Raw genomic sequence first — 12,466 nt, 5'->3', positions numbered from 1 at the left:
AAACTGACCCTTTATATTAAACTGCAGTCGAAGCTCTAACTCGTAACTCCTGACAACTGACTAGAAGAACACAGGAAGTTCTCCTCAAATCCGAGTTCAGCAAACCAAAACGGCTGCTTGCGTACAGCCTTTAAATCCGACTTCAGCGACTGACGTCAAATCAAAATGGCTGCTCAGATACTGCCTTTAAATCCGAGTTCAGCGACTGACATCAAACCAGAATGGCTGCTCGCGTACAGCCTTTAAATCCAAGTTCAGCGACTGGCGTCAAATCAAAATGGCTGCTCGCAAACTGCCTTTAAATCCGAGTTCAGCGACTGGCGTCAAATCAAAATGGCTGCTCGCATACAGCCTTTAAATCCAAGTTCAGCGACTGACATGAAATCAAAATGGCTGCCCTCATACAGCCTTTAAATCCAAGTTGAGCGACTCACATCAAACCAAAATGGCTGCTCAGATACTGCCTTTAAATCCGAGTTCAGCGACTGACGTGAAATCAGAATGGCTGCCCTCATACAACCTTTAAATCCGACTTTAGCGACTGACGTGAAATCAAAATGGCTGCTCAGATACTGCCTTTAACTCCGACTTCAGTGACTGACATCAAACCAAAATGGCTGCTCGCGTACAGCCTTTAAATCCGAGTTCAGCAACTGGCGTCAAATCAAAATGGCTGCCCTCATACAGCCTTTAAATCCAAGTTCAGTGACTGACGTCAAATCAAAATGGCTGCTCAGGTGCTGCCTTTAAATCCGAGTTCAGCGACTGACGTCAAATCAAAATGGCTGCCCTCTTACTGCCTTTAGATCCGAGTTCAGCGACTGACGTCAAACCAAAATGGCTGCTCGCGTACAGCCTTTAAATCCGAGTTCAGCAACTGGCGTCAAATCAAAATGGCTGCCCTCATACAGCCTTTAAATCCAAGTTCAGTGACTGACGTCAAATCAAAATGGCTGCTCAGGTGCTGCCTTTAAATCCGAGTTCAGCGACTGACGTCAAACCAAAATGGCTGCCCTCGTACAGCCTTTAAATCCGACTTCAGCGACTGACATCAAATCAAAATGGCTGCTCAGATACATCCTTTAAATCCGACTTCAGCGACTGACGTCAAATCAAAATGGCTGCCCTCTTACTGCCTTTAGATCCGAGTTCAGCAACTGACGTCAAATCAAAATGGCTGCTCAGATACAGCCTTTAAATCCGACTTCAGTAACTGACATCAAATCAAAATGGCTGCCCTTATACTGCCTTTAGATCCGACTTCAGCGACTGACGTCAAATCAAAATGGCTGCCCTCTTACTGCCTTTAGATCCGAGTTCAGCAACTGACGTCAAATCAAAATGGCTGCTCAGATACAGCCTTTAAATCCGACTTCAGTAACTGACGTCAAATCAAAATGGCTGCCCTCATACTGCCTTTAGATCCGACTTCAGCGACTGACGTCAAATCAAAATGGCTGCCCTCTTACTGCCTTTAGATCCGAGTTCAGCGACTGACGTCAAATCAAAATGGCTGCTCAGATACAGCCTTTAAATCCGACTTCAGTAACTGACGTCAAATCAAAATGGCTGCCCTCATACTGCCTTTAGATCCGACGTCAGCGACTGACGTCAAATCAAAATGGCTGCTCAGATACAGCCTTTAAATCCGACTTCAGTGACTGACGTCAAATCAAAATGGCTGCCCTCTTACTGCCTTTAGATCCAATTTCAGTGACTGACGTCAAATCAAAATGGCTGCTCAGATACTGCCTTTAAATCCGACTTCAGCGACTGATGTCAAATCAAAATGGCTGCCCTCTTACTGCCTTTAGATCCGAGTTCAGCGACTGACGTCAAATCAAAATGGCTGCTCAGATACAGCCTTTAAATCCGACTTCAGCGACTGACGTCAAATCAAAATGGCTGCCCTCTTACTGCCTTTAGATCCGAGTTCAGCGACTGACGTCAAATCAAAATGGCTGCTCAGATACAGCCTTTAAATCCGACTTCAGCGACTGACGTCAAATCAAAATGGCTGCTCAGATACAGCCTTTAAATCCGACTTCAGCGACTGACGTCAAATCAAAATGGCTGCTCGCAACAAAGTAGCACTTTCCAGTAGAAATGGACTATACTGTATTTTTGACGACACACCAAAACGCAGGTCGGTGAAATGTTTTGAGGATGAACATATCCATCACTTTTCCCAGTTAACTGGCTAGCTAACAGACATTGCTAACAAACGATGAACATAGAGGCGTCCATGGTGCTTTAGCTCAAAGACACAGAGGTTGAAATGGTGCCATTCCGGCGAGCTCTTCAGAGTTTATAGGATATACACAGCCTCATGAGTGATGAGTGATGGCTTTGTTTGCGGCCAAGAACCTTACGGTTTTTTATATAGGTGAGAACAGGAAGTAGAACAGCCCGAGCCCTTGGAAGAAAAAAAAAACAGGTCAAGAGGTTTCCCCCAACGAGGCGTTATGATTGACAGCGATTTATTGTGATGTGACGAGCCGCTGCTCCCCGGCTAATACTCAATCTTATCAGGCCAGTGAAAGAGGTCCCCCTGTGCAACAATGCACCGAAATAGTGATGTGGTCACCTCTGGCACATCTGGAACAGTTGTGATTATTCCAGCCACATCCACATCCATCCGCTCAGGCTGCAAAGGGGCGCGAGAGATGGGAGGGGGCTGAATTTATGCAGTGAGGAGGTCTGGCCTCCCACAGGACTCCATTTTAATTTCTAATTCATTAATCTCTCCTGTGCAGATGTTCCGGGCTGCAGGAAGAGGGGTCTCGTAAGAGTCTGGTCTATGCAGGGTCATCATCATCGAGGACACGGAGTCATGGTGCGAGTGCGTTAATGACCCACACGGCCACAGATACACACCAAACAACAGTTTAATTATTAACGTTTGCGTATTAATTGTAGGCACACTGAGCTTTCATAGCATTTAGCATTGCATAACACTTTTCAACACTCGTTCGTTTACCTCAGAGCTCTTATTGGGTTCATAATTAAAATACAGGAGAGAAAAGATGATCATTATTTTATTAAAATTACATATACTACCTTCAATTATCATTCGTTAGTTTTTATTTATAAAAATAAACAAAGCGAAAAATGACAGAAACCCATACACACACAATCTTCCTATATACAGTACATTACTAACTATATGTTTGTCATTTATTTAAGAAATAAATCATCCCAGATTATCACGTTAGAGAAAAATAATCAATAATCAATGTACTGATGTAATGAAGCAGAGTCACAGTTTCCACACCACAGTTGATTAGTTTTCTCTAACAGCACATCCTGAAGTGATTTATTCCCTTTATACTACAGGACAGATTCGACCCACATCGTATTTTTTAAAGAACGTCACATCATACACATCATTTTATCTTTTTTCTAGTTACATCCAATGTTGTGGAACGTCCAAGATCCAAATTACTTCCTGTTCTCACTTCATTTTGTCACCAGCCATTTGCTTTTCTTTCTTCAATTAATAAAAAAAGCAGTTTCGGAGAAACCACAAAGCGTAAACTCGGTAAAGCTCTAAACCCGTTATGCTTTACCCCAGACTGTTACATTCCATTACAGGCATTTAGCAGACGCTCTGGATAAAAGCGACATACAGCATACCCAGAGCAGGCTGGGGAGCAGGTGGGGGTTAGGTGTCTTGCTCAAGGGGCACTTCAGCCATTCCTGCTGATCCAGGGAATCGAACCGGCAACCTTTTGGTCCCAAAGATGCTTCTCTAACCATTAGACCATGGCTTCAGAAAGCACTAAAATTGGAGACTCCTTCCATAAACAACATATACAGTAGCGTTTCATAAACATGTTATAACTACAAGACTGATTATTGTGTACAATAAACGATGTCAAGCTGCAGAAGCTCATCGTTACATTAGAAAAAATGTACTCATCTCATTATCTGTAGCCACTTTATCCTGTTCTACAGGGTCGCAGGCAAGCTGGAGCCTATCCCAGCTGACTACGGGCGAAAGGCGGGGTTCACCCTGGACAAGTCACCAGGTCATCACAGGGCTGACACATAGACACAGACAACCATTCACACTCACATTCACACCTACGGTCAATTTAGAGTCACCAGTTAACCTAACCTGCATGTCTTTGGACTGTGGGGGAAACCGGAGCACCCGGAGGAAACCCACGCGGACACGGGGAGAACATGCAAACTCCACACAGAAAGGCCCTCGCCGGCCACGGGTCTCGAACCCAGACCTTCTTGCTGTGAGGCGACAGCGCTAACCACTATACCACCGTGCCACCCCAGTATTTGGTGTGAGACGAAATTTCCTTTGCTTAAAAAAAAAAAAGTAGTCTGAGGTACAATGAGTGCAGTTTTATGCGGAAATGAGCTGTAGGTTTTACTGAGCATCTTACAGAACCAGACACAGTTCTTCTGGACACTTTGTCACACTTGTGTCTTCATTTTGCACCAAAATCCAGAAGCCTTCATTATGTTTTCTTTTTTAATCAAAAAAGTGCTCTTTTATGGAATATGCTGCTCAGATAAAAAAAAAAAAAAACAACAACTTTTTTTTCTGTAACATTTAATTTTGTGCTGGAAAATGAAACGAATGTTTGGAACTCTAAAATGTTTTTGTACCTTTTTGACTCAATGAATATAGAAGTCATAAAATAGAAATCTATAACAAAGTTCTGGACACTTTGTCACACTCGCTTCTTCATTTTGCACCAAAACCCAGTCACCTTCATTCTGTTCTCTTTTATAATTTGAAAAGTGCTCTTTTATGGACGGAATATGCTGCTCAGATACAAACATTTTTTTCTGTGCTGGAAATGTTTAATTTTTTGCTGGAAAAATGAATGTAGAAGTCATAAAATAGAAATCGATAAAGTTTATATAAAAAAGGGGGGGCTAAGACTTTTGCACAGTACTGTATACAATTAAACACTTCTAAAGAGAGAAAGAGCACAGGTGGATTCCTGACTGTCCTAAAGCTTCATAAACATGTCGTTAACAAGGACCAAACCAACAGCTGATAAAATAAAGATTAAAAAAAATATTTTATAGATACATATATAAATACAGTATATATACAACCCCGATTCCAAAAAAGTTGGGACAAAGTACAAATTGTAAATAAAAACGGAATGCAATGATGTGGAAGTTTCAAAATTCCATATTTTATTCAGAATAGAACATAGATGACATATCAAATGTTTAAACTGAGAAAATGTATCATTTAAAGAGAAAAATTAGGTGATTTTAAATTTCATGACAACAACACATCTCAAAAAAGTTGGGACAAGGCCATGTTTACCCCTGTGAGACATCCCCTTTTCTCTTTACAACAGTCTGTAAACGTCTGGGGACTGAGGAGACAAGTTGCTCAAGTTTAGGGATAGGAATGTTAACCCATTCTTGTCTAATGTAGGATTCTAGTCGCTCAACTGTCTTAGGTCTTTTTTGTCGTATCTTCCGTTTTATGATGCGCCAAATGTTTTCTATGGGTGAAAGATCTGGACTGCAGGCTGGCCAGTTCAGTACCCGGACCCTTCTTCTACGCAGCCATGATGCTGTAATTGATGCAGTATGTGGTTTGGCATTGTCATGTTGGAAAATGCAAGGTCTTCCCTGAAAGAGACGTCGTCTGGATGGGAGCATATGTTGCTCTAGAACCTGGATATACCTTTCAGCATTGATGGTGTCTTTCCAGATGTGTAAGCTGCCCATGCCACACGCACTAATGCAACCCCATACCATCAGAGATGCAGGCTTCTGAACTGAGCGCTGATAACAACTTGGGTCGTCCTTCTCCTCTTTAGTCCGAACGACACGGTGTCCCTGATTTCCATAAAGAACTTCAAATTTTGATTCATCTGACCACAGAACAGTTTTCCACTTTGCCACAGTCCATTTTAAATGAGCCTTGGCCCAGAGAAGACGTCTGCACTTCTGGATCATGTTTAGATACGGCTCCTTCTTTGAACTATAGAGTTTTAGCTGGCAACGGCGGATGGCACGGTGAATTGTGTTCACAGATAATGTTCTCTGGAAATATTCCTGAGCCCATTTTGTGATTTCCAATACAGAAGCATGCCTGTATGTGATGCAGTGCCGTCTAAGGGCCCGAAGATCACGGGCACCCAGTATGGTTTTCCGGCCTTGACCCTTACGCACAGAGATTCTTCCAGATTCTCTGAATCTTTTGATGATATTATGCACTGTAGATGATGATATGTTCAAACTCTTTGCAATTTTACACTGTCGAACTCCTTTCTGATATTGCTCCACTATTTGTCAGCGCAGAATTAGGGGGATTGGTGATCCTCTTCCCATCTTTACTTCTGAGAGCCGCTGCCACTCCAAGATGCTCTTTTTATACCCAGTCATGTTAATGACCTATTGCCAATTGACCTAATGAGTTGCAGTTTGGTCCTCCAGCTGTTCCTTTTTTGTACCTTTCACTTTTCCAGCCTCTTATTGCCCCTGTCCCAACTTTTTTGAGATGTGTTGCTGTCATGAAATTTCAAATGAGCCAATATTTGGCATGAAATTTCAAAATGTCTCACTTTCGACATTTGATATGTTGTCTATGTTCTATTGTGAATACAATATCAGTTTTTGAGATTTGTAAATTATTGCATTCCATTTTTATTTACAATTTGTACTTTGTCCCAACTTTTTTGGAATCGGGGTATATATATATATATATATATATATATATATATATATATATATATATATATATATCTGTACCTTTATAAAAGCTACACAGTGCTTATGAACGTGTTATGAAGGCCCAGTGGATCGGAGGCTCCGTTAAATGTGAGATCATTGATTCGGGTGGAAGACAAAGCGACGTGCTCGTTCTGTGGTGCTGCTATTGGGGTGGTAAGAATATAATGTTCTGCGGGTCTGAGGGCAGAGAGTTCTCAAGCCAAAAACACAGAGAGACCACTGTTTATAGGGACTTTCACACACACACACACACACACACACACACACACACACACACACACACACACACACACACACACACAGGAAATTGGTTCTGCTACGAAAAATGCTTCGGACAAGAATAAAACACGATGTTTATCATCTTTTTATTAATTAAAAAACGACTTCTTGTACTTTTTATCCATTTTAAATTACATTTAATATTGCTGAATGTGTATGAAAATATTCTGTTATCACTTGCACCCGAGCAGCTGTAACATTCCAGATATTCTGGGCTCGCCAGCCTTCTTTTTCTTCTTCCTCTTTCTCAAAGTTGCAGCTTTACCTCTCAGCGCTGACACTGGAGACTCCTTCCATCGATATTTACACACACACACACACACACACACACACACACACACACACACACACACACACACACACACACACCTCACAACAGAATACTCCAAATCTGTTTATTATTTATAAGTCCCCATGAATGAGCTGTTACCATAGAAATGATAACAAGTTACACAGAATGAGCGTATTAATTAAAAATTCAGAATATGTACATATATGAGGTGTACAAGCACTTGCTTTACCGTACGAGCCTACAGGGGGCAGGATCACATCACAGCACTCTGAGTTTTGGATGAAGTGAAGATGAATGAGTGAGTGAGTGAGTGGTTATCATTTCTATAGCAACAGCTTAGTCACAGGGACTCATACTACTGACGCTCCACATACAGTGCCTTGCAAAAGTATTCATACCCCTTGAACTTTTTCACATTTTTCCACCTTACAACCACGAACTTAAAAGTTTTTATTGAGATTTTATGTGATAGACCAACACAGAGTAGCACATAATTGTGAAGTGAAACGAAAATGATAAATGATCTTCAAAATTTTAAACAAATAAGAATCTGAAAAATGTGGTGTGCATTAGTATTCAGCCCCCCTGCGTCAATACTTTGTAGAGCCACCTTTTGCTGCAATTGCAGCTGCAAGTCTTTTGTGGTATGTCTCTACCAGCTTTGCACATCTAGACACTGAAATTTTTGCCCATTCTTCTTTGCAAAATAGCTCAAGCTCAGCCAGATTGGATGGAGAGCGTCTGTGAACAGCAGTTTTCAAGTCTTGCCACAGATGCTCAATGGGCTTTAGGTCTGGACTTTGACTGGGCCATTCTAACACATGAATATTCTTTGATCTAAACCATTCCAAAACCAACCAACCAAAAACCAAAAAAAACCAAAACCAAAAACCCTGCGCTGTGTCATGACAGACTGGCTGCACCAATTCAGCTACAGGCTGCCAGATCTGTATAAAACACCCACAACCTACCCACTAAACAATCATTTTAAACTCAAACATTATCCTGTCCATCATGACGCAGCACGGGTTCTTTTTTTTTAACCTAGAGGTGGATGATATAACAAAAACAACAACAACAACAACAACAATATATATTCTCAAACACAGTACTGTTCAAAAGTCTTGGCACCCTATTGTTTTCTTCATACAAACCTTGTTATAGATTTCTATTTTATGATTTCTACAGGGCGGCACGGTGGTGTAGTGGTTAGCGCTGTCACCTCACAGCAAGAAGGTCCTGGGTTCGAGCCCCGGGGCCGGCGAGGGCCTTTCTGTGCGGAGTTTGCATGTTCTCCCCGTGTCCGCGTGGGTTTCCTCCGGGTGCTCCGGTTTCCCCCACAGTCCAAAGACATGCAGGTTAGGTTAACTGGTGACTCTAAATTGAGCGTAGGTGTGAATGTGAGTGTGAATGGTTGTCTGTGTCTATGTGTCAGCCCTGTGATGACCTGGCGACTTGTCCAGGGTGTACCCCGCCTTTCGCCCGTAGTCAGCTGGGATAGGCTCCAGCTTGCCTGCGACCCTGTAGAAGGATAAAGCGGCTAGAGATAATGAGATGAGATGATTTCTACATTATAGAGTAATGAACCTACAGTCTGAGAGAGTTCTGCACAAACACACTGAACTTTACAACAGCTGCATGCATGTGAAATGGAAATAAATCGACTAAGGCAGGAAAAACTATTTTAAACCATAAAAAATAACCAATAACCAAACTTAATAATAAACTTAATCAATAACCAAACTTCAACTCAATGTGTGATCTTCGTTTTATGTTGCAATTCACAACTATTCTATGGTTTTCCTAAAAAAAAGTAGTTTTTTTTAACAGGGCAAATGGGTTTAAAAGTTAATGTCGAGCCCTGATAACATCATGTCCCAAAGTTGTTGTTTTTTTTTAATGTAGCTTATACACTATATCTTACATGTATACAATAATCAATATTTTCCTCAATATTTGACCAAAACAGCTTAAATAAGCAAAATCGTCACTTTTTAAACACAATCTCACAGCTTCCTTTAAAGCTAATTAAAATAAAATTAGCATAAAGGCACAATGACTTCAGGTCTCACAGATATTTCAGTGATAATTACCGATAGGTGGAAATTTATCGTCTCCTTTATCACCCATTCTTGCTCTTTTATCCGCATAATAATGAAAGTTTACCCGAGAATCAGTGCAAGCGAACCCATGTCCCTGACTCAATAAAAGATAAAACGTTTGCTCCCCTTTCTTTAGCATCATGTCATTAGTATTAGCATTTAAAGACCAGGACCCTGTTGATTCTGTGTTTATCAGCTCATAGCGAGTGTGCGCGCTGAAGGTGTTTACAGTATTTACACACACCCCGATTCTCTCCGTCACACATATTAGTGGCATTTAAACACTCACACTTTCAGGGTATTAAAATCGTCCTCTGTCCTCCGCCCAGCGCCTCAGGGGACGTCCTCAGCCCAGATCTCTCATTTCTCACAGTTTGAGTGCCATTTATTCTAATATCCTTCCGTATATTTCAGCGTGGGATGATCTCATGGGGCTTGGGAAAAAAAAAGCAAAGAGGATAAAGAAAAGTTTGGTGGGAGCGTGTGACAAAAAATTATAAATGAAGAGAAGATAGAATGTGCTATATGTTAATGTAAATATGGAATTAATCACGCTGTGTTGTGCAGTTATGGGAAAATAATCAACTACAGGGTGGTGTGATGAAGCGGAGAGTTATCACTCTCAAGTCGATTATTTTCCGATAACACTAGTGCTTTATTCCTCTTATACCACTATTTCTCAGTTACTAAAGAACAAAGAACAAGAAGTTGTACTTTTTATCCATTTATAGTTGTAATGTTTAATGCTGTGGAACATCTGTGATAAAGTTCCTGTTCTCACTGATGTTATGGCAGCTACTGTATAAACGGTTGTTCTGTCACCTGCCTCACTTTATACATATGTATTTATTCTATCCACATTCACTGGATATGAGCAATCGCACGCTCTGATTGGCTACTCTACTACTAGGATATCAGCTCATATACCATAAGGAGAGAAAAACAAAATGGCAGCGCGCATCAAGTCAGATATATCACTGTCATCAAGGGTTTAAAAGAAACAGAAATAGCTAAAAGAATATAGTTTGTTTCCCCACCAATATCGCCTGCTCCACACTCCAGCCCAGTTGGTGGCAGTAATGCACCTTTAATTTGGTTTGACAACTGCCAAAAAAAACCCTAAAGAAGAAAAACAAAATGGTGGAGCGTGTTACTGAAGCAAACAAGGACAAAATAAAAACTCTATTCGAAAACAAAACCCAAAAAATACAAAAAAGGAAACAAAATACAAAATAACGTGCCTTGCCAGCTATCGGGGTCATGTACAACTCGATTTCATGGAATAACTGTTAAAGAAGAACTGGAGTCATTTTTAAACTTTTCTTAATTAACATGTTATTCAGTTACGTTTTTGGATTTAGTAATGATTTGTATTGGCAACTAATTGCAATTAAATATTATACTTATCGGCCTATTCGGTTTTTAGCCGTGTTGAATTTAGTTCGTTTGGTCCACGGCAGGCGTCGCTTATCCGCGCGATCTTCACGAGACTTGTGCGAGACTTTGAAACGTGAAGAGTCAGCCAGGTGTCAGTGCCGCCATTTTGAAAACTGTTTTCCAAACGAAATATTGCACAAAAACGAGTTTAAATGACGATTACTGCCTAATTTTTTCAAACTTTCCTGATTGCTATCAAAACAAACACAACTTCCGGCTTGATTACGTCAGCATTCAAAAGAGGGCGTGTGTGTCTTTTGACGACATTGGCAGATGTCAGTCACTTTGATTTGCGCTGTACGTTTTACTTCCGTCCTACAATGTCTCGCACAGGTCTCAACAAATCTCGTTTACGGCCATTGCTTTGACATATGGACTGATATATTACAGAGCATATTTCACACACTCAGAACTTGCTATAGCAGCGACAAAATAGCGATCAAAAATGTATTCCTATATTTAATAACATGAGATAAATAGAATTTTAATAATAAAAAATTTGCCTTCAGTTCTCCTTTAAATATCTCAAACAAACAAACACAGCTTCCCAGAAACAGCAAAAAGTGTAAACTTGTCCTGAAGATTTAGCAAAACTGAAGACTCCTTCCATGTTAAATGTTAAATAAACGTCCTCCGTACAAATCCCTCTGAACATGCTGCTACTATAGTAACGATAACGCATTCATATAAACCTGTGATTTGTCCGAGCTGCTGTTATAGAAACTGAATTAACACCTTCTGACCATTCCATCCATCCATTACCTGTAGCTACTTATCCTGTACAGGGTCGCAGGTGAGCTGGAGCCTATCCCAGCTGCCTATGGGTGAAAGGCGGGGTACACCCTGGACAAGTCACCAGGTCATCACAGGGCTGACACATAGGCCAAGTTTACATTAGACCGTATCTGTCTCGTTTTCTTCGCGGATGCACTGTCCGTTTACATTAAAACGCCTGGAAACGCCGGGAAACGGGAATCCGCCAGGGTCCACGTATTCAATCCAGATCGTGTCTGGTCCGGTGCTGTGTAAACATTGAGAATACGCGGATACGCTGTGCTGAGCTCTAGCTGGCGTCGTCATTGGACAACGTCACTGTGACATCCACCTTCCTGATTCGCTCGCATTGGTCATGTGACGCGACTGCTGAAAAACGGCGCGGACTTCCGCCTTGTATCACCTTTCATTAAAGAGTATAAAAGTATGAAAATACTGCAAATACTGATGCAAATACTGCCCATTGTGTAGTTATGATTGTCTTTAGGCTTGCCATCCTTCCACTTGCAAGTGGTAAGTGACGCGCATGCCCGATATGCACTGGGATCACACACACAGCGGCTCAGTCCTGAATCACTGCTCGTGCGCTTCACTCGCGCGCTCTGTGAGCTGCGCAGGGCCGGAGTGCACACCCTCCAGAGGGCACTCGCTGTTCAGGGCGGAGTGATTTGGAGCGCAGGATGCCTGCGGAGCCGAGCGTATCCGTGTATTGGCGTTGCTGTGTGCACGCGAATCGTGTATTGGCGTTGCTGTGTGCACGCTAATCGTTTTAAAAACGTTAATCTGATGATCCGCTGATACGGTCTAATGTAAACCCCACCATAGAGACAAACAACCATTCACACTCACATTC

Source organism: Neoarius graeffei, chromosome 4 (assembly GCF_027579695.1).
Source record: "Neoarius graeffei isolate fNeoGra1 chromosome 4, fNeoGra1.pri, whole genome shotgun sequence".
NCBI lineage: Eukaryota > Metazoa > Chordata > Actinopteri > Siluriformes > Ariidae > Neoarius > Neoarius graeffei.
The sequence above is the reverse complement of the archived record's forward strand: the minus strand, read 5'-3'. Positions refer to the sequence as shown.